Genomic DNA, 27,754 nt, shown 5'->3' on the forward strand with positions numbered 1-27,754 from the left:
CCTGTATGCTATAGGAGTAAATTCAAGGTACTAACTCACACCTATAAAGCACTGAACAACTCTAGCCCCTCTTATATCTCCTCACAGATCCATAGGTATGTCCCTTCTCAGTCTCTCCGCTCTGCCCGTGACCACCTCCTGTCCGTTGTCCATAATAGGCTGTTTATACTATCACTGTATGTTATTTTTATCTACGACCCCCCGCAATGACCACACTACATGTCCGTTAATATGACCTCACCTGAGGCTATAACTAGACAACTTCTCGACTGACATATTGCTCATCCTGTTTCATGCATGTTAAGTTATACTATACAGCTTACAGGGCAGTTCTGTTTACGCTTCTTTGCCTACGCTAGCTAATGTGAACCCGTTAATATGACAGAACCTACACGCACAGCTTCCTGTTTGTAATGTTATTATAAAAACGTGCAGTTCTTCAGACGTTATATGATCTTTGACTTCACACGCATTTTGTACACTCATATCATATAATAATGTTTACGAAAGCTTATCTGTCAAACATGCACTACCAAAAATAAAGAGAAAATATATATATATATATATATACATGTACAAATGAATTGTGGTTGCTGCTGTGTATGATAGAGCTGCATTTTTACACAATATTCTTACAGCATTAGATTGTTATGATTTACATTTTTCTCTTTTACCCTTGAGCTTCCAACAATAAACCCAGTAGTTATTGGAATACTTGGTTAAATAGTTCTGTACTTTAACATTTTGGTAATCCAGGTGTTGTGGACTACATCTCCCCTGATGCTTTGCCAGCATTATCGCTTTAAGAGAATTATGGGATCTGTAGTCTTTAACATCTGGAGTTCTGAATGATGCCTTACCCTGCCCTAGATAATGAGATATTTCTCTGGTTGTGTCATGGTCAGACATGTCATTTTAGTGAATAAGTGTCAGTTTTTGTGGTTCTTGTGTCTTAAGCTCGTCACCTGTCTTGATCAGTCTTCATCGCTATATATAGCTCCTCTGTGCAAGTCATTCCTTGCTGTCACTGTTTTACTCTAACTGCCTGCTGTATAGACATCAAATGAAATCACGAAGCCAAGTGTTTTATTCCGCAGACAACCATACGGAGAAAATGGGTTCTGTTGTGTGGCTTACTGTCTTGGGATTACTTGAACAATCTTGCTTTTCACAAGAAGGTGAGGACTTTATATCGTACCCAGAAGCCTTTTCTAACACTATAGTAAAAATAGTCTGTAGGGTTGTGTCATGAATGGTGTTGCGGTAGCTCGGCTATTGTACGCTCCATACCTTTTGGGACAGATAGATTTGTCACATTTTAGGGATAACAAGAAGTGTCACAGATCCGGTAGCTTGCTATTATCAAAGCTAAATAATAGGCACACGATGGGGTCGACATTTGATGCCATTTTGAAAATAGCAGAGTCATAGAGTAGATACAGATTATGTTGCATTTGTGACAGGAAATAAATAAAACAAACCACTTAAAGATAGTTTTAAAAGATATATTTTGAATAGTCAGACATATAACGGGTAGGATTAGGGCCTAGGGTTATTGTTAGGGTTCCTTTAATCGTAGGGGAGCATCTGCGTGTTCATGTCCAGAGGATTATTTTTTCCACCTTGCATCTGTTTGTATGTGAGTGGTGCACGTGAAGTAGATTTCTTTGTCTTTCATCCCTCAATGAACTTCGGGCTTTTCTTTTGAAGAAAGGTCTCTGTTATCCCACTACAAACAGTTCGGGACTTGCATAACAACATTCCAAGAACATTCCAGGAACATTCCAAGAACACGTGAAGCCTTTCTGGAGGCAATGGCTGCTTACATACATTGATATTAACTGTTTGCGATCTGGTGTTATTTTTGTCTAATGAGTATAAATTGAAAATATCAGATGTAGTTATGGGACCTATCCGTTAATGTTTATTTTATTCCATCAGCATTTCAACCTTTCATGGGTCTATAGGGAGATCTTATTATAATTACCAAAGCTGACTTAGTACCCAGAGAAGCTTTATTATACGTGGAGTAGCCCCGTGTGCCATACTGGTGAGACTCATAATGTTGAACTTCTACAGTCCATGCTTGGTTTCTGCTCACTGGGCCTTTTGGATAGGAACCCATACTAGGCTTACAAATCTGTGTTTAATACAGTACTCCATTGCTAAGAGTATCTGCAGAATGCACAATGCTGGTCTGGAGCTGGGAATCTGGGAGAGTTGTGAAAACATTATTTCCCCAAATTACCGTCTATCAGATCTATTTTTTCCAAGGTCTTATTTGAGATATGTAGATGATGAAGATGATGAACAACAGTAAATTTAATATTTATACTAGGCAGCAAGTGAACAGGCAGTTCTTGAATTTATTGTGTTGGAAGTAGGTAAAATGAGCCAGTGAAAAGATCTGAGTGACTTTGATCAAGGACCATGTAGTGATGGCTAGACGACTGGTCAGAGCATCTGTAAATGGCCTGTCTTGTGGGGGAGTTCCAGGTATGTAGTGGTTAGTCCCTACTAAAAGTGTTTCAGAGAAGGACAACCACAGCAAACCAGAGTCAGGGTCATGGGCAACCAAGCCTCACTGATGCACCTGGGAAGTAAAGACTAACTGTCTGGTCCAACCACACATAAAAGTTACTGTAGCTCAAATTGCTGAAAAACTTAATACTGGCCATGAAAGAAAGTTGTCAGAACACACAGTGCATCACAGTTTGCTGCATATGGGGCCTGCGTATCTGCAGATCGGTCAGAGTGCCCACAATGATTCCTGTCCACAACTGAAATGGTGGCTCTAGACTTTGTGAGGCCTTAGGCGAAACTCAAACATGAGGCCCCCACTAACACCCAAAGTGGAAAAAAATAGGGGTTTCATTGTGTGTATAAGGTGCTGTAGTTGTATTGAAGGTAGTCTCTGTATTCTTTGTTTAGAGGCTTGCAGTGTCGTGGCTCCCTGTGCCGCTGCGTTGTGAGCTCTCCCACTGTAGTTATGGCATAATTTGCAAACTAAATTAATTAGCAATAAACAAATTTAATTAGCACTTATTCTACTCATGTATACACGACTGCGGGTTATGACTACATAGCCTTGCAGTCGTGTATACATGTATGTACGTAGTGGGCATTGGATAGCATTCCCTTCACCCCCCATAAAACCATAACTTACCCCTTCAAATAACGACAGACAACTTCTTGGAGAAAAACAGGCCACAGCATTTATTAACATAACCAAATACTGTATAACCCCTTTAACATATAACGAAATAATAAATATCATAAATCAACAAACAATTTGCATATAGTCATACAGTAACCAAAGAAACCGTCCTTGCCAATCTAACTTCCCCAAGGCTCTCATCTCCCCCCCCCCCCCCCCCTCAGCATAATAAAAACATCTTCCTTTTCAGGGCTCCCCACCAACTCGGTGGGGCCCAACCATAATGCTCCCCACTGGTCGACTTACAACCCAGTGGGGACACGTCCAACCTGGTACCTCCTCCATGTTCACCATAAGAGACAGGGGGAGGATGAGACCCGACCATTATCCCCCTTTTTCATCTAATCTACCAAACCATCCCTTATTTCTCAAGGACACCCCCCCCCCCCCCGCCTCGCAAAGGGAGGGTGGGCGGGAAACTTGTTGCTGGCCCGGCTCCTAAGTGGCACTGAGGTCAGTCTGATCTGTCACCACCCACTTCCTCACATCTCACACTCCCACATGTAGCATATAGCCAATCATGCATTATCCATCCCACATGTGCCCCTGTCCGCTAAGCTGCGCACTCTCCCTGGGGCCTTTACTGCCGGTGTGTGTATTTCTGAGTGTGTCTGGCATTGTCTACCTGTGTATGTGCATGAAAGTTTGTGTCTGACCGAGAGTATCCTTGTGTGTGAATGTATGTCGTTATGAATATGTGTCTGGGACCGTATGTGTGTGGGGTAGCTGTTTGCGGTGTGTGGTGTTTATGGGGGCTGCCTGTGACCTTTGTGCATGTGTGTATGATAAATGTCTTCAGTTTCTGACTGTGACAAGGTGAGTAAAGGGGTAACTGTGGCAGGCTGAGTGTGACATGGTGAGAGGGATAAATGAGACAGGTTTTGGGGGGGGAGAAGGGAGTGTGACAGAATCAGAGCTGGTTTGGCAGCACGAGGGAGACCTACCTGATATTATGCGGTTGGTTTTAATGTTCTGACTGATCGGTGTATGTGTGTTTGAGCAAGGTACGTATAGTGGCATGATGCAGCTATACATGAAGGATTAAGGCTTGTGGCTGCCTCTAGTCTGAAAGAAAAATAAAACAAACACACATTACTGGTCAGTTAAAGTATAACTAAAGCCAAGGTGAAAACAGAAGCTGCCATCGTGACAGGTGCAGGAGTGCTCAGATTGATCCATGCTAATCTATTATGGAGACGAAATAGGCTGGTAACAGTATTTTTAATTTCCTTTAATTTTTTGCTAATCATTATTTATATAAAAGCTGTATTATGTTTTATATTTGTAGCACACAAAGGTGTATGTCCTTACAGATATGAATGGTCTAAGAGCAACATCTGTTGTGTTGATTATAAAACCAAACATGTTTTCCAAGGTTACTGCCTGTTTGTGTTGTAAGGTGAGAAGGATATTCTTAAAAAATGTGCATTGATTGTGAGGCATACATTGTAATCTACTTAGTGGCTAGATTCACTCTTTGTAACACCTTGTAGTCTATTACCTGGCAGACCAAAACCCGACAGTCTAGTACCTGGCAGACTAAAACCCGACAGTCTATTACCTGGCAGACCAAAACCTGGTAGTCTAGTACCTGGCAGACCAAAACCTGATAGTCTAGTACCTGCCAGACCAAAACCTGGTAGTCTAGTACCTGGCAGACCAAAACCTGATAGTCTAGTACCTGGCAGACTAAAACCTGATAGTCTAGTACCTGGCAGACTATTACCTGGTAGTCTAGTACCTGGCAGACCAAAACCTGATAGTCTAGTACCTGGCAGACCAAAACCTGATAGTCTATTACCTGGCAGACCAAAACCTGATAGTCTAGTACCTGGCAGACCAAAATCTGATAGTCTAGTACCTGGCAGACCAAAACCTGGTAGTCTAGTACCTGGCAGACCAAAACCTGGTAGTCTAGTACCTGGCAGACCAAAACCTGATAGTCTAGTACCTGGCAGACCAAAACCCGACAGTCTAGTACCTGGCAGACTAAAACCCGACAGTCTATTACCTGGCAGACCAAAACCTGGTAGTCTAGTACCTGGCAGACCAAAACCTGATAGTCTAGTACCTGGCAGACCAAAACCTGATAGTCTAGTACCTGGCAGACTAAAACCTGATAGTCTAGTACCTGGCAGACTATTACCTGGTAGTCTAGTACCTGGCAGACCAAAACCTGATAGTCTAGTACCTGGCAGACCAAAACCTGATAGTCTAGTAGCTGGCAGACCAAAACCTGATAGTCTAGTACCTGGCAGACCAAAACCCGACAGTCTAGTACCTGGCAGACTAAAACCCGACAGTCTATTACCTGGCAGACCAAAACCTGGTAGTCTAGTACCTGGCAGACCAAAACCTGATAGTCTAGTACCTGGCAGACTAAAACCTGATAGTCTAGTACCTGGCAGACCAAAACCCGACAGTCTAGTACCTGGCAGACTAAAACCCGACAGTCTATTACCTGGCAGACCAAAACCTGGTAGTCTAGTACCTGGCAGACCAAAACCTGATAGTCTAGTACCTGGCAGACTAAAACCTGATAGTCTAGTACCTGGCAGACTATTACCTGGTAGTCTAGTACCTGGCAGACCAAAACCTGATAGTCTAGTACCTGGCAGACCAAAACCTGATAGTCTAGTAGCTGGCAGACCAAAACCTGATAGTCTAGTACCTGGCAGACCAAAACCCGACAGTCTAGTACCTGGCAGACTAAAACCCGACAGTCTATTACCTGGCAGACCAAAACCTGGTAGTCTAGTACCTGGCAGACCAAAACCTGATAGTCTAGTACCTGGCAGACTAAAACCTGATAGTCTAGTACCTGGCAGACCAAAACCCGACAGTCTAGTACCTGGCAGACTAAAACCCGACAGTCTATTACCTGGCAGACCAAAACCTGGTAGTCTAGTACCTGGCAGACCAAAACCTGATAGTCTAGTACCTGGCAGACTAAAACCTGATAGTCTAGTACCTGGCAGACAAAAACCTGATAGTCTAGTACCTGGCAGACTAAAACCTGGTAGTCTATTAGATGGCAGACCAAAACCTGGTAGTCTATTAGATGGCAGACCAAAACCTGGTAGTCTAGTACCTGGCAGACCAAAACCTGGTAGTCTAGTACCTGGTAGATTTCCCCTTGGTTCACTCTAGAGTTGTGGTTCCCTATTCAGTCCTCAATGCACAGCAAAACCCAGGATTCAGGCATTTCCCAGTTCAGTTCCAATCGAGATACTGACTTATCTGGACTGTTGGAGTGCCCCCAAAACTGCTCTGGAAACCAGCTGTTCTGAGATGCTGGAAACACCAAGAAATCAGCACCAACTTCAACATGCTCGGAGTTTCCTTGATCACTTGTTCTACCCATTCTAATGGTTGATTAACCCTGCATGCTGTATACTGTATGGATTGAGTTGCAGCCGTGGGGTTTCTTGTGTGATTATTTGTTTAATTATGCAGCATTTAGATACAGTGGTTGCCGAGTGTATGCCATGGTGACTCTTAGGATGTGTAGCAAGGTAAACTTTTTTTGTTCTGGTTAAAGGGATTCTATAGTGTTACGACTACAAACTGTAAAAAATCCCTCTAGTCACTTACCTGATTCCAGTGCCGATGTCCTTCTGCGCTCGGTTGGCGTTTAAAGTCCTCGGTGAATGGTGAAAAAATATCATAGCTTACAGCAGAGTTCATCTGGATAAAGTTGAATAAAAACTCAGAGAGACATGGAAAAACCTGACAGCAAAGGTACATTAACTCAGTAAGTACTTGAAAGTAATGTGGAGACAGGTGTGAGACCTTTCTGAGGCCAGAAGGGGGCAGTGTATATTCATAGATAGAACTGCCTTTCTCCCATGAAAAGGCAAATCCTCTTTCAAAAGCCAAAGTCGCCAGTGCCTTCACATTGTGCATTCCTTAGAGATTCTGAGAGATATGAATCCCCACTAGGCAGAGTAGGCAACTGCAGAGGTGTTTATCATTTGCTAGTAATTTAACCTCTGGGTACCACAACCCCTGGTTCTTGTCTCCAAATAATGGGAGATGAAGACTGAGCATCTGATACAGTTTGATACTTTATTTCTACATAATCTCGCCACATAGGACATGAGGACGTGGGGACTAGGGTAAAATAAACACGTGGCACATGGGGGTGAGCCTGGAGGGATTACTTTTACCTCTCTGGTCTCTGATGAGGTACCACAATGAATGACACGTGTAAGTCTTTCAAGCAAGTTATCCTCCCCTTTCTCTTCCAGCTGCTTTAATTTTTATTTTTAAGAAATAAAGGAATGCTATTTTTATTTGTACCTACTATTTTACGGCATCCTGATTTCTAAATACTACCGCTCCACCAAGATCATTAGGGGTTTGGACAAACTCAATTTGTTGCTTTCATGACTGCTGACCCACAAATTATTTTAAATTGTAACAATTCCTAAATGTTAATAACCAACCTGTCTAAAATGTTCTCAGAAATGTACCCATGTTCTAAATAATCCGGGCCCCACATAATGAGACTGACAACCTTTCATGTTGGATCGAGCATAGGCCACAGCTTTATTTTACTGCACAACTTGCCAGCAACCGTCCAAAATAACAAACTGTCAGCTGCCGGCAGACAGAGACACATTTACTTTAACAAGAGTCCAAAGCATTGTGCCTTCAGCTTGCATGCAGACCATAGCCCCCAAGCCAAGCTTAGGTGATTTACTTCTTAGTTGCTGAGCTGTTAGGGACCACCGATGCCGTGACAACACATAGGAGAGAAGCACAAAAACAACAAAGAAAACAAACAAGGCAATACAAAACAAACACATAACCACTACTACCTACAACAACATCTCCTAAAATGTAATTGTAAAGAGGCTACATATCCTACTGTTTCTGTGCTCGGACCACCTTACCCCTCCTTCCTGTATCCTGCTAGAGTGCCAGGGGTAGCCAACCTTTGGCACTCCAGATGTTGTGGACTACATCTCCCACAATGCACTTACAACCATAATGCTGGCAAAGCATCATGGAAGATGTAATCCAAAACAGCTGGAGTGCCAAAGGTTGTCTATTTCTGTGTACAAAGCCGATAAGAAGGGGAGCAGCAGTGGCTGATGAGAAAAAGAAGAGGCTCTGGGGACTGAGCTAGGCCTAAGCTGCACATGGCTGTAGCTGAGCTCAGAGCTGCCATCATTAGAAACATAGAATGTGACGGCAGATAAGAACCATTCGGCCCATCTAGTCTGCCATCATTAATGTTGGGGACCCCGGGGCTCCCACCCAAGTCCGCCAACCTCTTTGTATTAACATTCCACTGGCAGCGGCTTGCAGGATCAGAGGGAGACGAGCAGTCAAAGCCCCCCAGGACTGCCGTGCACCATAACAACCGTGATGGTGGCGGTATTGGCTGTGCTCTCAAAGTTGAATGTAGTTGTATCCCAAATGCAGGGATTTGAACGTATAGCTGACAGAGGTTATTTTGCCCTTAAATTTGAAATTCACTTTTAATTCTCACTTTAGAAAATGACACTGATAGAGTAAAACCCATCGGATGGCATGTCACCTGAATCCCAGAATATCTCTGTGTCCAGAAACATTGTGAACACATTAAATATGTCACGAGAGATTAATCTTAGAACAAAATAGCTTTGTACCTTGGGCCAAGCACCACAATTCTATGTCTGTTTACACGTTTGTGAAAGATCATCATTACTCACTTGACATTTACTTAATGTAAACGAAATAAGAGATACCTAGAATTAAAGAAGAATGTTTAATCAGGCCTGGCTACGAGCATTGTCTAATAAAGTCATATTTTGCAGTTGTCCGTGACTCATCTTTAATTAATACACTTGGAATGATAAGGAACAGGCTACACTCATTGTAACAGGTACCTTAATTAAAAAATGATTGTATAGTGTCAGACATCAAAGAATCCCATTTATTAAATTTCACACATAGTTGGGGGAATATTATTGAACTAAACATGAATACAAAATGATTTGCGTAGCCTAAATTCTATTTCTAGGATTGCACAGACAGTTTGCTAGTGAAACCTGTTAGCACAGATGGTGAAGTTTGTAAAATGCACTTTTATCGAGTAGTAAGTAGCTCTATATGTTAAAAATATTCCTTCCTGCTATCATAGTGTTTGGTCAATGTTACTCGGTGCACTATGCCTTGCCCTGTTAGAGCTGCAATAAGGACTGAACACTTTATGGGGTCTAAACGGATGCCACAAATTGTTCTGTATCAAAGCTTAGTGGTGCATGTCCAAGTTCAGCTCAGGTAAGTTAGTTTTTCATTCTTGCTATTGATTGTTTTATGCAGTTGGAGAATTCCCTCGTAGCATGGCAATATTGATTATTCATTTCTCACGATGAAGGAGCTGTAGATCTACCCAGGAACGATCATAAAAAATGGCCTGGTGTCTGTATTCAGGTGTTATTGCCATGATAATGTGTGGGGCATTTAAAGCTGCAAAGGGTACAGCAGTGCCACCATGCTACCATGTGAACAGGCCAGTCTCCAAGGATCACTGGGGCGTGGAGATAGCCCTCTACCAGATTATTGGAGGTCCCTGTAATATCAAGCTGTTGTAGCAAAAGCCAGTACGCTGTTATAAGTTATCACAGAAAGAGACTGCACGTGCTTAAAGAACGATGAATTCGGGTGCTCAGTGATCTTGGGCAGCCAAACCCCAAATAGTATATAAAAAAAAAAACAGAGAAGCAGGAACTCCCATTTTCATCCTGTAGCATTTAACTTGTGCCCCTAATACACGAGACAGGATGAATAATACAGTGCCTGGTACTCATTATTATTTGAAGTACTCGTTATAGAGCATCAGTCCCATATGATTTACTAGATGCAGGTACAATGTGTCTGTATGGATCCTTGTAGAATGGATGTTACAGTAAGGTAGCTATTGGGAACATTGAACTGGGAAGTTTTCTGGATTATATTAGAAATATAAGGTGAACACAATATGTTGTGTTCCCCTAGTCTTCAATCATTTAAAAACCCATCTCTTTAGGAAAGTTTATGGCCTCCCAGAGTAACCTCTTCCTCACATACCTGTCTCTTGCTCTCTCCTAAAGGGCAGCACTCTACTCTCTCCTCCAGTACCGCTTCACCCCCACCTTATTTGATTGCTACCTCCTGTCCTGTTGGGTTTTACGCCCCACCTCCTATAGACTGTAAGCTCGTTTGAGCAGGACCCTCTTCAATCTATTGTTCCTATAAGTTTTGTAATTGTCTCATTTATTGTTATTGTTTTATAATATTGTAAAGCGCCACGGAATAAGCTGGAGCTATATTAATACCAGTAATAATAATAATATTATAGAACGGAAAGCCTGTAACTGAATATTGCCACTTTGTTCAAGCACTTACGGTGGACAGAAAGACTCCCCCTGCAGAAATCATTGTATTGACCTTGACTATATTGAATAAAGTACCAGTTCTCCACGGCATACCTTTATTTCTAATGTAAATATATCGTTTCATCTCATTAGAAAAACACACCACACAAGGAAGTCTTTAAAATGATGTTTCAGCAGCAACAAGGGGAAACAATAAACAGGACACTCTAGTCAACAAATAGACGTTCACACTTAGGAGCCAGAGCTATCAGTCAAAGAGAGATTGTTATAATAACACAGCTTATATTTATTATACAGCTAAATGCATCATCGGCTTAATATGTTTATTTTCAAGGGACACCATAGGCACCAGCGATCACTTCATTATATTGAAGTGGTTATGGTGATCGAAGTCCCCAGATGCCAACTCATGGTTCAGTATAAACTGTGTTTTAATTGTTTATCATTGAATGAGGAACATTGACCACCCGCAACATGACCCCCAGTGGAGGAACTGTAACTGCTGCCCTATTTTTGTTACCCATCGCAGCTTGGACTAATGAGGAGACGGTTTGAAAATGGTTTAACAACGAACAGCGCCAGGGGACTACAGCGCCAGGGGACTACAGCGCCAGGGGACTACAAGCACCATAAACACTTAAATAAATCAAAGGGGTTATAGTGCCTAGAGTGTCCCTTTAATAGGAGATCCGTTGTCTTCCAACCCTCCTACATCATATTCACATTCTTTTCTGCCACTTCACCATGCCAACATAAAGCAGGGCACAAAGTGTTCCGAGCTGCCAGACCTGTCACCCTCCTTCTCTGTGTCACCGTGACTTAAATATCTTTTCATTTTAATGTCTGATTATCAGTAGCTGGCAAGTCCTGCCATATACTTAACAGATAATCCTGCCTTTTAATTTCTATATCAGCATTTGCCTGTCACCTTCAAACCCCATATGGTGCCAAAGCCTTTAATAAATATAATGAACAGGGATACAGAATTACAGATTGTAGACTTTTTTTTGTCCGCTAGTTACCCTGAACAATGTACAGACATCTTTTAGAAATAAACATAGTGTGTAACGCATAAGGATTCAAAAGTACACATCTCCGTAATCCTGGCAGTACCCAATTAAGACACCATTACGTGTTTTAAACACCCACACACCCGATAAGCAACTGCATTTTCTTGGATTTACCAGTGCGGTATTAAATAAATTAAAAAATAAATAACTTTAGTTGCATTAACTGATTCAAGCAATCGAACGCCGGCGCAGACATTTTCATTTACCATCAGCCACAGTTTCATTAGAACGCCATTACAGTAAATCACATCTAAATGTACCTTGCTCTGTATGTCTCAAGGTCGTTATAGGTCATCTCCGAATGAATATATTGTTACTCTGTATCATCCATTCTTAGTGATGGGAAGAAAAGATTTATTTGCAGACGTGCCACCCTTAAATATGTGCGGTCTATGAAATAAATCGGGACAGAAAGACATGAATAATTCATAAACACGTTAGTGGGGTGTTTGCATGGTTTCAAGGACTCTCAGCATGGATGACGTGGAAAGCGTTTTTGATGTTGGTGTTGTTATTGTAGATAATAGCTATTCTCTCTGTGCTTGATTAAATAATTATACTGTGCAGTATTCCATAAAACATTTGGCCCCTTCCCCTTTACAGAAATCTTTAAAGGAAAAAAAGCAATAAATGAGCTGTATAATTAAATACAAAATATAAAAAAAATTATATAATACCAAATTGTGTTTCATCAATCTGTTGGTATATGTCTAATTTTATATAGACGTTGTTAAGCATGCAATCAACACACACCGGGTTTGTTTATTTATTTATTACTTATTTATTGCCGGCATTTATAAAGCTCCAACAAATTCCGCAGCGCTGTACAATTGGGTTATTCTCTAAACTGAGAATTCAAAGTGAATTTCAAATTTAATATCAAAATAGTCGAACGGGAAACATCCTCAGCAATGGTTTTGTTTGGTTTCTCTGACCATAAATTTGTAGATCATTTTCAATTCTCCTTTTAGTAAAAACCCCTACGAAAGTTACCCTCCTATCCTTCTCTTTAGGTTATGTGACCTTCCAGAGAAGCATTTCATTTTGACTTACTCTTTGGCGATGTTTTCCAACCCAGCTCTCAGGGCACAACAGCGACAGCTTGGGATTTAGGAATTTTCCATTTGTGTTCCAATGGGAATCATGACAAGACCTGGACTATTGATGTACCTCTAGAGGACTGAATTGGGAATCATTGCTCTGTGACATGTCGTGACATGATCTCACAGTCCCATTTCACGATGTGGCCTGCTCCTAGAACTCTCTTAGTCTTCTCATTGTTTTAGTGATTTAAGGTTATATCTGTATCGCTGGCTGTGTATGGCCATAAATGCTAAACTAGAACAAATAAATGTCTAAACCAGAAGGAATTCCAGATCAGTATGGGAAAAGCTGAACACAGGAGTGACACAAAAAGGGGACATTTTAAAGGGACAGGTTACGTTACCGGGTTCTCCATGCATTGGGATTGAATAAATGAAATATAAGCATCTTATTGTTTCTTTCCACTAGACTCCAGTCCTATAACCAACTCATATCAACTATGTCATTAATATTCCTTCCTATTGAAGTCACCGCTGTACCACAAAGGTGGTCGACACATGAGCCAAGGTCAGAGATTGTCGAGAACAGCTTAAACCTAGAACTCACCAGAGTTAGGGCTACGGACGACAACAGTAACGTTATGTAGCTAATGGTCAAAGGAATGGTCAAAGGAAAATATTCAGGAGTGAGCTGTTGAGCTAATAGGAACGTCAGTCATGATGCTAGCAGAATCTCCTAGGGTAACTGGGATGTATGGACATAGGCAGCTCCAAAATATCCTCGATCGTGGCTGTTATAAAACATTGCAGGCTGCAAGAAAGCATTGGGACATTAGAACATTTACACTCCATTCGCTTTAGACTGCAAGCTCTGTTGAACTCTTGTTTGTGTGTGCCTGAAAGTTAGGTCGGCCACACACGCTCCATTAGTCAAGGAGACTTAAGGCTGGGTTCTATTAAAAGAGATAAACTTACCTCTAGTTATTTAATAGCAGTCATCCCATTGACCTATATGGGTAAAATGCAATAAGGTGACACAGACGAGCTCATCGAATAGAATTTAGCCCTGAATTACTGTATAAATGTTCACCTCCATCTGGATTCTGGACAGGAACTAGGTCTGCATATATTGTTCTACCCCTGTGCCACATTATCCCACCAACAGTTTATGTGTTGCACTCCACCTGATTTGTGCCCTTCCAGCTGCTTCGTGCTCTGGATGCCCATGTTTCACCCAGTGGGCAATCCCTAATGCATTGTTAATGGCGGTCATGCACATAGCTGAAACTGATTAAACACAGTTATGGAAACATGCTCCTGATTGCCAGTTTGTTGAGCTTTGTTGTACTTCCCTCTGAAAACTACCTTTCAATGATGGCACATTGTGGGCCCGCATCCAGCGGATGATTTACAGTATTGAGGGCGTATCTCTGGCCTCCATCCAATGGCTGGTTTACTGACATGACATTACCATCTGCAGGATTTATGGGAACTTTTATTACTGAAGGGCAAACAAAGATGTGTGTGTTTCTTTAACCTACAGAGGAACGACGTGTTGGTTGTTTTCCTGTACTGCATTTTTTGTAATCTAAAACAATGCTTTAAGGCTTTTCCTGCCTCTGTAAACTCCTTATGTGCTGGATATAAAATCTCCCTAGTCACCGCTCCTCTTAGAACGCCACTTAATATTCGTGGATAAGCTTTTCATATGATTTAATATTTCGATAAGTTTTGATTTAATTATATGTTAACATATATTAAATTAAGGCCTTAGACAAGGTGGATTAAGAGCTCATTGGGCCTGGTGCTGACAGCTATGATGGGCCTAATTACAGAATCTGATCGTCAGAAAACACTAACCCAGTCATATCTCCCAAGCGTCATGTATCTGGTGGAAGTGGTGCTGACGGGAAACTCACATTTATAAGAATACACATTCCCCAACATCGACATCCAGACAGGGTAAGAGGAGGTCTGCCAGTGATGTAAATCACTTCATTGGCACCACCCAAAGGTCAACCTGCCCACCAATCACACATGCCATCCAAGTAAGGGGGTGCCTGTGCAGTCCGCGCTGTTTCAGCACCCTGAGTTTGCCGCTAGCACACCGGAGGAAGATTCTTTGGTGTTTCCCCAGCACCCTACTGTCCACTCCTCTCCTTCCATTCATATTAACAGGCAGAAGATATGCAGTGTGAGACAGAGAAAAAGGGGGATGTAGTGAGCGAAGAGGAAAGGGGACATGCCACAGTGTAGAGAGACCAAAGCAGCATAATAATCTGCATAGTGCGAAGTCAGCTTTATCTTAACTATTTTATAGTCACCAATCCTCAAAAGTCCTGTACCCCTACATCCTTCCTAAGTTCACATACTTAATTCTCTCTGTACAAAGCAAGAGCATGTGAAGAGTATTAACAAATATATATATATATAACTTTTGGTTTTTTAATTCAATGCATCTATTCCATAGGCATGGGCCCGGAGCTTCAGCACTATCAGCCCCTTTGTTAATCCATCCCTGGCCTTAGGTTTACATCTGTCTGTTGTAAATTGCTCCAAAGGACAGGCTGTATATACAGTGCCTGAGGGCTGTTCTGTACAGAGCACATTGTTTATGCTGTATACAGCAGTTCATACAGTTATAATCAGATAAGTTCGTTATCGTGACGGCAGATCAATTTTCTAAATACTTTCATTAGTTCCTGGCCTTATCTTATAATTAGGATAGCCTTATGCCTATCCCACGCATGCTTAGACTCCCTCACTGTGTTAACCTCTACCACTTCAGCTGGAAGGCTATTCTTTGCATCCACTACCCTCTCAGCAAATTAATACTTCCTGGTGAAGCGCTAAAAGATTTTTTAATTGTAACAGTTGTGAATTTTAATTGTAACAGTTGTGAATAGACTTAAAGTGTGGATATATATATAAACAGTACCTTTTAGGTATACAAAAAGTGTCCTAAGTTGATATTCAATACCTTAAAAATAAACAGAATATACCAAACATAGTGTAAACTGTGACAAAAAATAAATTTCAATTAAGAGTGAAAAATTCCCACTCACACTTTGGAGAGCTAATAGCTCAATTTGATAGCCCGTGGGGTCCGTGAAGGCCTTCTTTTTGCTATCCCTTCTTTTTGCTGGATATTCTTTCCTTTGAATTCTGAAATGTTGAAACATACATATGGTGCAGTACCATATGGTTCCAAATATGTATCAAAAAGAACAGGTTGGTACTTACAGACACAGAGCCATCCACATCGGCTCTGATCACGGGTATATGTGGTTAAGGACCACACACCTTCTTTAAAAGAGCAGGAACAATGCCAGCAGTGTTATAAAAATATAAGTATATTTATTAACATAAAACTATATATAACAATATAAAAAACTATATATAACAATGTAAAAACACTGGATAGGCATATAAAAAGTCCAAATAAATAAAGACCGATATTCTCCAAGCTCCTGGACTTTTTATATGCCTATCCAGTGTTTTTACATTGTTATATATAGTCTGTCAGGACAGGCATCACATGAAATTTCAGCATTTAACAATATTGAGCTGCCATCCAGGAAAAGGTGTCAGATACAGAAAAAAATAAAAAATAAATTACAAATCTGTGAGATGGTTATTCTAAACTAAATGTAACATTCTCGGCCACAAAAAGCTAAAATGGAAAATCTCTCCTAGCACGCTGGGATTTAAATTTGGAAAAATAACTCGATTTGAATTCCCAACACTTCCCAACGCTTGCAAGATTTTTATTGGTTATCTTATTTAAAATAATGAGTTCATCATTATACGTATAGCTTTTATATGTGATAACAGGAGTAATTGTTATTTATATATCGCCAACATATTCTGCTGCACTGTACAATAGCAAATAAAGTGGCATTGGGCGCCATTTTACATTATATCCCTTTCGCTAAATTCAAATCGAAGTTGAAAAACGGAGCCTAATGTAGCTGATTTTCAATATTTCTCTATATCGGGTATAGTCACAGGATATTTTCTCTATTTTGCTATTCGGATTTTAATTCGCTATCATTTACATTTTATTTATAAGCCCTTCGGCTTCCCCCTTTCTGCTACCTGGCCCACACTCAGTTAAAGGACAAAGACACAAGACCCTATCCATTGCTTAGAGCTGGCTGCTAGGTCCATAGCTATGTGTCTAACGCTGCCCGGCCTCTCTCTTCCTTTCGAGTTCCCAATCTCTCTATATGCTGCTACTTTGTAATTCCATCCTGAGCAGGAAGTTTGCCGCCAGCTGTTTACATTCTCATTCAAGCAGCCTCCTCCTCCGATCCAGCCCAGACCTGTCTGACCGAATTTGAAAGCTCCATCCCCTGTAGCATCTTGTGTCGGCTGCGTGGTGAGTATACTCCCCTCTTACAGAATAAGTGAGTATCCAGCCTCATACAAACTCCCTGCTCTGTGTACTACGGTGTTTGTACCCCTTTAAACTCTGCTACACAAAGTATGACGGTTTGCAAACCAAACATCAGAGTGCAATGTACTAAAGTTTTCGCATTGCAGAGCGTGAGTGTTTTTGAGATAATTAAGTCTGGAATTAAGAAATGAAAAGTATACGTAGAATTGCGACATGTCATTATATAACATATTAACCATTTAAGGTCCTGGGATAGGAAAGACCTTGTTACTGTAACAATCCTGACATGTCATCGGTCCTGAAGGAGTTAAGAACGTAGCATTATTTTTAAGGTTAGCGATGATGTATGAACTCTAGTAATGTTACTGTGTTTACAGAGTAATAAAGCACACAGCAGACAATGAATTATGACATGTCAGCGCATTCAGTAACAATTTTTTTTCGACTTGCCACAAGTATTGCAACAACAGTGTCACACGTAAAAAAAAAAAAAAAATTAAAAAGTGCAGTCTTGAGAAATTGTTATTTCTTTTTATACAGAATTACTATGGCAGGTTAGAAAAAGCCTTATGTAAAAGTTAACAGCACACAGAGAATAAACACCCAAAGCAAACCTTATTGAAGCCGAGGAAAGACATGGATAAGCAGATCCTTTCTGGGCTCTGGAAGACATAAAAGGGCTTATTCATTAAATGCAGAACTGAAGTCAGTTTAATATTGAATTGCGCAATATAGACTAAAAAAAAAACCAAGCAGGGACTCAAGCTGAGTCAAAGCATTTTCTAAAGCACCGCTTTTTGCCTGAATTACACAATCTTTTTTGCAATCCACTACAATTCATTGCTTGGTCAGCGATTGTCTGCCTATCTAAAAATAAGAAAAATTGCAGAGATCTCGAGTTCCCAAAATGTGCTGGAATATTGTAAATCTCTATAAAATAATTTAACTAATATATATACCACGACAAGTCAACTCTACTATAGCAAATGGTTAAATGGAGGGGTAATGGGTGAAAATGCAGAAAATTACAGAAAAAGGTAGTATGCACCTTGAAAAGCTCTCCAGTAGTGTTGGTAACTGCTAACTGCATAGAAACTCAAAAATGCTTGGGATGTGCTTTAGGCTGTCCTGAAGAATAATAAGAACAAACTAGATGAGTCAGTTCTATGTGCCACCCCAACCTATGTTAATAAGAAGGTAGAGTGAGACCAGAATGTGTAACTGAGACCAGAATGTGTCCCTCCTATGTGGATTAGTTGGAAGGCTAGCTGTGACTGGGTTAGTATTGTGGGAGAGTCAGGCAGAATAAGTGTAGCATTGTATCTGTTCTGAGTCCTTTACTGGGGGGGTTAGAAGTCGCCCGGATCAGACGGTATACTGATGTTATTATTGTGTGAAGAAGTGGCAGAAACATTTTGTTTTGCTGTTGAGCTCAGGAAGCTCTTAGTCAGCCCTTCCGTCCTGCACAATGTGTTGGAACTTGTTGTAGGACAATTAGTGAGCTTTCATGTAATCTGACTGTGACACAACCTGTAAAATGTTTTACTTCGTGATTTAGATTGTATAAATGGCATGAGCACTTCCCTCTTTCTACTGCTAATACCTCTCCCTATACAACCAAGCATTCTGCTAGCATTTCCTGCTGCTCTATTACATTGTCTGCCTACCTTTAAGTCCTCAGAAATAATCACCCCTAAATCCCTTTCCTCAGATGTTGAGGTTAAGACTCTATCAAATATTCTGTACTCTGCCCTTGGGTTTTTACGTCCAAGATGCATTATCTTGCACTTATCCACATTAAATGTCAGTTGCCACAACTCTGACCATTTTTTTAGTTTACCTAAATCATTAGCCATTTGGCTTATCCCTCCTGGAACATCAACCCTGTTACATATCTTAGTATCATCCGCAAAAAGACACACCTTACCATCAAGACCTTCTGCAATATCACTAATAAAAATATTAAAGAGAATGGGTCCAAGTACAGATCCCTGAGGTACCCCACGGGTAACTAGACCATGCTTCGAATATACTCCATTGACTACAACCCTCTGTTGCCTGTCACTCAGCCACTGCCTTACCTATTCAACAATATTGGAATCCAAGCTTAAAGATTGCAGTTTATTGATAAGCCTTCTATGTGCAACAATGTCGATATCCTTACTGAAATCTAGGTAAGTAATGTCTTCCACCCTGATCTATAATTTGAGTTACCCAATCAAAAAATCAATAAGATTAGTTTGGCATGATCTCCCTGAAGTAAATCCATGTTGTCTCTGATCTTGAAATCCATGTGTTTTTAGATGTTCAACAATCCTATCCTTTAACATGGTTTCCATCACTTTCCCCACTACTGAAGTAAGGCTTACTGGCCTATAGTTGCCCGACTCCTCCCTATTACCTTTCTTGTGAATGGGCACAACATTCGCCAACTTACAATCTTCTGGGACTACTCCTGTTATCAATGATTGGTTAAATAAATATGTTAATAATTTTGCTAGTACACCACTAAGCTCTTTTAATAGCTTTGGGTGTATTCCATCAGGTCCCACTGACTTATTTGTCTTTACTTTTGACAGTTGAAATAGAACCTCTTCCTCTGTAAACTCACGTGTAATAAATGACTAATTTATCCTTTTTCTTAACCCTTTCCTTCATTTTCATCTGTAAATACCGAACAAAAATATTCATTGAGGCAGTCAGCTAGACCTTTATCCTCATCTACATACCTTCCTTCTTTTGTTTTTAATCTAACTAAGCCTTGTTTTACTTTTCTTTTCTCATTTATGTAGCTAAAAAAAGTTTTGTCCCCCTTTTTTACTGACTGTGCTATTTTCTCTTCTGTGTGTGATTTGGAAGCTCTTATAACTTGCTTAGCCTCTTTCTGTCTAATCTTATAGATCATTCTGTCTTCCTCACTCTTTTTTTTATAATTACTAAATGCTAACTTTTTGTTTTTTACTATTTTGGCCACATCTGCAGAGTACCACAGTGGTTTCTTGAATTTTTTTTGCTTTTACTGACAAGCCTAATGCAATTTTCTGTTGCCTTCAGTAGTGCAACTTTTAAATAATCCCATTTCTCTTGGACTCCATTCAAATTGCTCCAGTCTGATAATGACTCCTTTACACATGTTATAATTTTAGAAAAGTCTGTGTTTCTAAAGTCTAAAACTTTTGTTTTTGTGTGGTGTGACTCAGTCACTGTTCTTATATTAAACCACACTGACTGATGATCACTGGATCCTAAACTTTCACCTACAGTAATATCGGACACCAAATCTCCATTTGTTAACACTAAATCTAGTATGGCCTCTTTACGAGTTGGCTCCTCAACGACTTGTTTTAGAGACAATCCCAGTAGGGAGTTTAGAATATGTTTGCTCCTGGCACAAGCAGCTATTTTTGTTTTCCAATTCACATCAGGAAGATTAAAGTCACCCATGATGATAACTTCCCCCCCTCATTGTCATTTTAGCTATTTCCTCAACTAGTATATTATCTAACTCTTTTTTTTTGTCCTGGGGGCCTATAAATCACACCTACACGAGTTACTGTGTGATTGCCAAATTCTAACGTAACCCAAACGGACTCTATGTTCGCCTCACTAACTTTTATTAGGCTAGATTTTATGCTATCCTTCACATACAGGGCCACCCTCCCCCTTTCCTGCCTTTTCTATATAAAGAGTACCCTGGTATTAACCAAACATATATGGATATTTAGTTCTTCTCCCAGCTTTGAAGGATGTACCAATTGGTTACTGTGGCGGTACCAGCCTTGCCACTGGGCATTGGAGAAGACTGATTGCCAGCCTCCTGCCATGTGACTATGGCCCCTGGGATGTATTGCCTGCTCTCCTGTACTGCTGAGGATTGCTACCCCTTAGGTGGATTTGGCTATGGAGCTTGTGTAGTGCCCTCTGTTGGTAGCAACAGTAATATGCATAATAGATTTGCATATCGCTAATTCTGCATGCAGGAGAGACATTGGTGTTAATTATGGTCTTCCCCACCTATTTATAAATATGTAATTATGTTATAATAAGTCACTGAATGTTGCCTGCTATGATTTGACTGTTTGTAATTTTATTGAGTTTTCACAGCAATGTTAATGTAATGACCAAATGGGCTAGTCCCAAGTAAAATAAAGATTTTGTCAGTTCTACTTCACCCTCAATTTGGAGTCCTGTCTCTTATTGGGGGAATCTGCTACAAGGGATTGCTATGCTCTGCATATTCCCTTGCTATAATCAATCCTAAGCTCTTTTAAGAGCTCGTTCCTGCTTCGCTCTGGAAGGAAGAGAGGTTCGTCCTGCGGTGGTTGTGTTGTTGGCTAGAGTGCTTGGAATCCTCAAGAAGCGCTAGGAGCATCCATCAACGGAGGTACCCAGTCGGGGTGCCAGGTGATCCGTTACATTGGTGGCAGCGGTGGGATGGCTTCCTAGCCTTGGGAAAACCAGCACTAATTCAGAGATGGAAGGCCGTGCAGTATCTCCCTTTGATGCCAGGCTCCAGCAGCGACTACAGGATGTGATGCGCAGTATGGAGTATCCTATCCCAGAGGAAAAAGAGACAGAGTGGAGGGTGGCGCTTCGTACCGATCTCTGGAAGGAGGACATCGACGAAATTCGACCCTTCCGGTTCGAGGAAATCCTGACCACTAACCAGCGCCAAGCAGAACAACTAGAGCTGCGGATGCCATTATTGGGAAACCAGCCCTCAGAGGAATGGGTAAGCGAACTGGAGACGCTAGTTGAGACTGAGGTGTGGCTGGATGATTCTTATAGGGCTCTGCGGTGGCATGCTTACCACCTCTACCCATGGCTGACCGAGTACAAGTGTATTGAGGGGGAAGACTACGATGGCCCTGGTTTGTTGTGGGATACTATTGAAACTAGTCTCTGGTTCGGAGACACCGACATTGCTCGCTTCTGGTCCATCCGAGCTGAGCGGGCAGACAACTGGGACCTTACGGAGATCGATGCCATTCAGCCAGATCTATCTTTTCTTGCCAACCGGGAGTGGGAACTAGAACAGGATTAGGTTTGCCTATTCCAATGTATAACGCCGCCTGTCTCTGACATGATGGGGCTTATTGACTGTATGCCACCGGAAGCATTGAGTTTAGTTCCTCCTCCCCAGCAACCAAGCCTGTTATCAGGGGACCTTGGTACTGTACCACATATGTCCCAACCAGCACCAGAGATGGAAGATCTTATTGACTTGTCCTGGGAAGACACCCAGCTGGCAGGTGGAGATGGGACCGAGGTCTCTCTACCGGCCCTACAGGGATGCTGGGCAGTCGGCCCAGATCCCCAGCGGCAGTATGTATCCCAGGGAGCTGAAGGTGCCGTCCTTCCTCCCCAGCGGCAGTTTGTGTCCTTAGGAGAGGAGACAGTTGGTCCCTCTTCCCAGCAGTCCAGTGAGTCTCAGGGAGCCGAAGGTGCAGTCCTTCCTCCCAAGCGGCAGTGTGTGTCCTTAGGAGAGGAGACAGTTGGTCTCTCTCCCCAGCGGCTGAAAGTATGTATGGGAGAGGAGCTTGTTACCCCCTCTCCCCAGCAGCTGAAAGTATGTATGGGAGAGGAGCTTGTTACCCCCTCTCCCCAGCGGCAGCTTAACCCACCAAAGGGAGACAGTAAGCTCCACAACAGTGCAGATGGGACCGTGGTCTCTGCACATGCACCACTAGGGGTAGGGACAGTCGGTCCTGTCCACCAGCAGCAGGGCTGTTTAGCCAAAGGGGAGACAGTCGGTCTCCCCCTCCAGCAGCAGGGCTGTGTGTCCAAAGGGGAGACAGTCAGTCTCCCCCTCCAGCAGCAGGACTATGTAACCAAAGGCGAGACAGTCGGTCTCCCCCTCCAGCAGCAGCCCCAGATCCCGAGAGAGGAGCCTACCAACTCTTCTTTTCAGCATGGCTCCAACCAGGCTACTCCCGTGGTAGCGCTGGCACTCAGCAACCCACCAAGGCAGCCTATCAGTACCCCACACAGCCTTGTTGAGGCACCTGGACATGGACGAGCTAATCTTTTACCCAGGTGTAGTAACCATGTATTGTGGGTAGGCTGTATTACTGTTTGTGCTTCGTGGGTGGGTTGCTGGACTAACCAGGGCACTGACCGGCAGGAGGTCAGATACCCTGTTAGTCTGTTTGGAAAAGGGGAGAAATGTGGCGGTACCAGCCTTGCCACTGGGCATTGGAGAAGACTGATTGCCAGCCTCCTGCCATGTGACTATGGCCCCTGGGATGTATTGCCTGCTCTCCTGTACTGCTGAGGATTGCTACCCCTTAGGTGGATTTGGCTATGGAGCTTGTGTAGTGCCCTCTGTTGGTAGCAACAGTAATATGCATAATAGATTTGCATATCGCTAATTCTGCATGCAGGAGAGACATTGGTGTTAATTATGGTCTTCCCCACCTATTTATAAATATGTAATTATGTTATAATAAGTCACTGAATGTTGCCTGCTATGATTTGACTGTTTGTAATTTTATTGAGTTTTCACAGCAATGTTAATGTAATGACCAAATGGGCTAGTCCCAAGTAAAATAAAGATTTTGTCAGTTCTACTTCACCCTCAATTTGGAGTCCTGTCTCTTATTGGGGGAATCTGCTACAAGGGATTGCTATGCTCTGCATATTCCCTTGCTATAATCAATCCTAAGCTCTTTTAAGAGCTCGTTCCTGCTTCGCTCTGGAAGGAAGAGAGGTTCGTCCTGCGGTGGTTGTGTTGTTGGCTAGAGTGCTTGGAATCCTCAAGAAGCGCTAGGAGCATCCATCAACGGAGGTACCCAGTCGGGGTGCCAGGTGATCCGTTACAGTTACAATGAATTTTGAGCCATCCAGTTATGACAGCTGCTAATATTTCCAGTGTCCTCCTAGTTGGTGTGTTCTCAATGCATTCAGGTTTCATTGTAAAAGGTACTATATATCTAAGTTCTTGTAGAATCCACACGTATAGTTCTTGAATGATTGTCCAATAATGGCGGTTCTTGAACATCTGCATCAAATTTACTTTAACGAAAATATTAATGTAAAATATTATTATTCGCACAACATTTGCCATTGACATGATCTTGCAGGTGTAATATTAACAAGTGAAGCTATAAAACCCACATGGAGCAGCATCGAATTAGACTCTAGAGACAGTGTTATAAATCTACTTTGTGCTCTGTCTTATTGAGCCGCTTGAATACATTTCTTAACAAGGGCAATTATGTGACCATTATTTCACTTTTCTGCAAAAGGCCACTATTGTCACGATACCTTACCTGACTTCCTCGGACCCACGCAGCACAGCGCCCTCCTTCACTGAGCGGCACGGCACTTCTGACGCCGGCCGCTCGATCAGCTCGGAATTTCTTGGTTCGGCGCATGCGCGCCACTGCCGTCGGCTTGAAGCCGACATGGTCCTGACGCGGCCACGCCCCCGGACCTTTTGGGGGCGTGGTTTTAAGGCTACACACACCACACTATAAAAGGGCTGCCCTGACAGCAGTAAGACGCCCTAGTGTGGTTCTTGCTGGTTCCCCTAGTGCTAGTTTCTGTGATATTTGTATTCTACCCTGGTATTTGACTTTTGGCTTCTCTATTCGACTACTCTACTCTCTGGTTCCCTGTACTTTGGCTTGCTTATCGTTATCCCGTCTTCTGTTATCCCTTGACCTCTGGCTATCCCATTTGACTATTCTAACGTGAGTCCGGCCATTCTAAGGTCCGGTATACGTTCTATAGTTAGGTTACACTCTGTGAGAAGGGGTCACTGTCGTGACAACTATGTTCATGCAGATACGTATCTGCTGGGTTTTGAAGCAGTTAATCTCAGCTAAACAGTTTCTTAAGATCTTAGGACCATTTCAAACTGAAGTTTCTCCTACAATGGCCTGCTAGACACAGCTCTTTCATATAGTTTCTTAGGAACCAATGAAATACAGATGGTAAGGTTGGCAAAATCGTGTAAGAAAAGTTTGGATCCCAACCTCCCATTGTTTAGATGAAATTGAACCTAGAACAGTCGAAAATGGTCAGGATGCTGATAAAGTGAGGGCTTTGGTGTTAGAATCCTAGCATTCTGTCTTCTAGATATAGCTGAATCTAGAACGATTAGATGTAATAATCTTATAAATAGTGATACAACCAGATGGAGAATTCCTGCCGTCTGCCCTTTAGATGAAGCAGACCTTGGTTGAATAGAAAGTGATGTGCTGATGGATTCTCGAAGGATAGCAAGATTCTCGAAGGATAGTTACCAACTTGTGATCCTCCAAATAAAGTGAATGCTCCTTAGTTTTCCAAAGTTTCGAATAGCTTTTTTGTCTTTGGATGGCCAACACTGTAGGTTAGATGAAGTAAGCTCCAGGATCTGCTGCTTTCTTTCTGCACGGTGGTAGGAATAGGCTGTGAGAAGACACCTGCTCATCAGTTTGACCAGATACTCTGAACTCACTCTATAACTAACAAAGTATTGATCCTTCCAGAGAGAAGCTGCCATGGAGGCTGTGCTGGACAGTGCCACGGAAATCCAGCATGTTTTCAGGAAATAAGGACATTTTCTGGGGGATGTGTTGTTTTCAGCACCTCTTATTGCTATTATTTCAATGCAAACCAGGCTCCTTCACGACTGATAATGTATCAGGTCTGTGAATATAAGAGTCATGTCACTGCAAATGTATCAGTCAGGAGGATTCCAGTGGTTTCCGTGGTGACTGCTTCACTTTTAGAACTTTGCTCCAGAATTGCTCTTTATATATAAACTCATTATCATAAGTCCTAAATTACCCCTGTGTGTGATTTGAATGTGATACGAGCATCTTATTTTCTGAGAGAATTCTCATTGTTTCTATGTGTGACTGATTAGATTTTTTATTTGGGCAGACTCTTAGTCTGTACCAGTTTTGGAGAAAAAGCCCCAATTCGCAGGTTTTCCATGTTAGAATGTATGATGGATCAGTAAGCCAGTTAAAGGAGACACAATCAGACCTAGCATCCAGGGAGCCCAGCCTTGGGAGCGAGGGGGGGGGGGGGGGGACGGGAAGGGGGGGGATTCAAATATTCTCATGATAAGTGACACAATCTATTCAGTAAAGTAAAAGCTCTTCAGTAAAGTAAATGTTCTATTCTAAATACAATATCTTCTGTAATTCTTACTAATTAATTATCTGATCCCAAAAATCCATATGTGACTCTATTTTATACATGTTTATCAGTATAAAGCACGAACAACTATAGCTGTCCCTTATAGACGTCTACTTTCATTATTCTTCACTGATTTTGCCCAAGGAGGGTGGGCGTTATCCCTACAATAGCTGTGTAGCTACATCACTTAAAATGGACCTGAAAGAGTGTAGATAATCATATTTGTAGCCTTTCTTATTTATGTGCTGTACCTTTAAATGCATGAAAATGGTTTATGACTAGCGTAGGTAAATGTGACATTTGTGCTATTTAAAACGGCACTGGCCTTCAATCAGCACACGCCGGACTTCAGAGAGTGGTGGGAAAGTCATAAAGTATTCCGTAGGATAGATGCGCTGTGAAATCTAATGTGACAACTTTACTGTTATGTTAGACACAGGGTCAAAATCCCAAATTTAAAGTGAAAATGACCAATCCGAAAAAAATCTCTAAATCATGTTTTGATGTTTTTAGTTCGATTCCCTGCCTTAAACTTGAAATTCACACAGATTCACTTTGAATTCTCACTATAGTATAAACCCTGATAGTTTGACTTCACATCAGATTATTACTTAAATCAACATACTAACTATTTTAGCCAGAAATAACCTGGAAAATCCTATAAAATAATTTTGTTGTACTAGACAACAGTTGGATTTGATAACGTAATCTATCTGGGCAGAGAACTCCATATATTTCTTTTTACTGCTATGAACCCGTTAATGTGTTGTGGGTGAGACTGGTATTTAAGGTGCATGTCCAAATTTGATTAATAAAAGGCTTTATAGAATGGATCGTCACTTTATGATTTCTTCTTTGGGGAAATTCAGAAGAACCTTATATTTACGTTTTTGTTTTTTTTGTTACATTCTAAAAAGTTATTATTTACGGAACATAGAAATATCAATTACATCAATCAACAAACATTGAACTAACAAATTAAGGACAGGACCTCCACAGAGGGCATTTTCAGGGCATAGTAAAAGGTCACTCTAAATACCCTAATTGCAAAGTTGATGATACAGAGCGTACCCTGCACCCTTAGCTCTGAGTGTGGCTTATAATAACTACAGCAGTTTGTAGAAATGACAATGCCTTATCTAGCTGCAAGCAGACTAACTACCAGTGCATCTGTAGGGAACAACATTACAGGTAGTTTACTTGTTTTTAATGTAACGGTTTACATTGTTTTTGATGCGTAATCTTTAGAATACATTTTATGTACCATATCCCACACGGTCTATGGAAATGATTGCAGTAATTTTCTAAAACCACAAATATGCATACAGGTGGTCCTCGTTTTGCAACCTACCTGTGTTACGACGGCTCGCACTTACAACTAGCTCTCTCACAGGGTGGTAAGTGCGAGCAATCGTGGGAATTAGAGGGATTCCCTGATCTGCTGCGTTCATCTATGTTTGGGGACATTTCTCCGAACATAGACGTATGCAACAGAGCAGGAATCACTCTAATCTATGCTT

At 41.6% G+C, this 27,754-nt stretch overlaps 1 protein-coding gene across 1 annotated transcript in view; it reads left to right on the forward strand.

The window, feature by feature from the left end:
* The first annotated feature begins 1,146 nt into the window (after positions 1-1,146).
* LOC134579337 (solute carrier family 66 member 2-like) overlaps positions 1,147-27,754 on the forward strand; it is an 83,727-nt gene continuing 57,119 nt past the window's right edge. The window contains exon 1 of the mRNA XM_063438600.1: positions 1,147-1,178. The gene's annotated coding sequence lies outside the window, so the exon portion shown is untranslated. The remainder of the gene's footprint in view (positions 1,179-27,754) is intronic.

The sequence above is a fragment of the Pelobates fuscus genome, chromosome 12 (assembly GCF_036172605.1).
Source record: "Pelobates fuscus isolate aPelFus1 chromosome 12, aPelFus1.pri, whole genome shotgun sequence".
In the NCBI taxonomy this organism is placed as follows: Eukaryota; Metazoa; Chordata; class Amphibia; order Anura; family Pelobatidae; genus Pelobates; species Pelobates fuscus.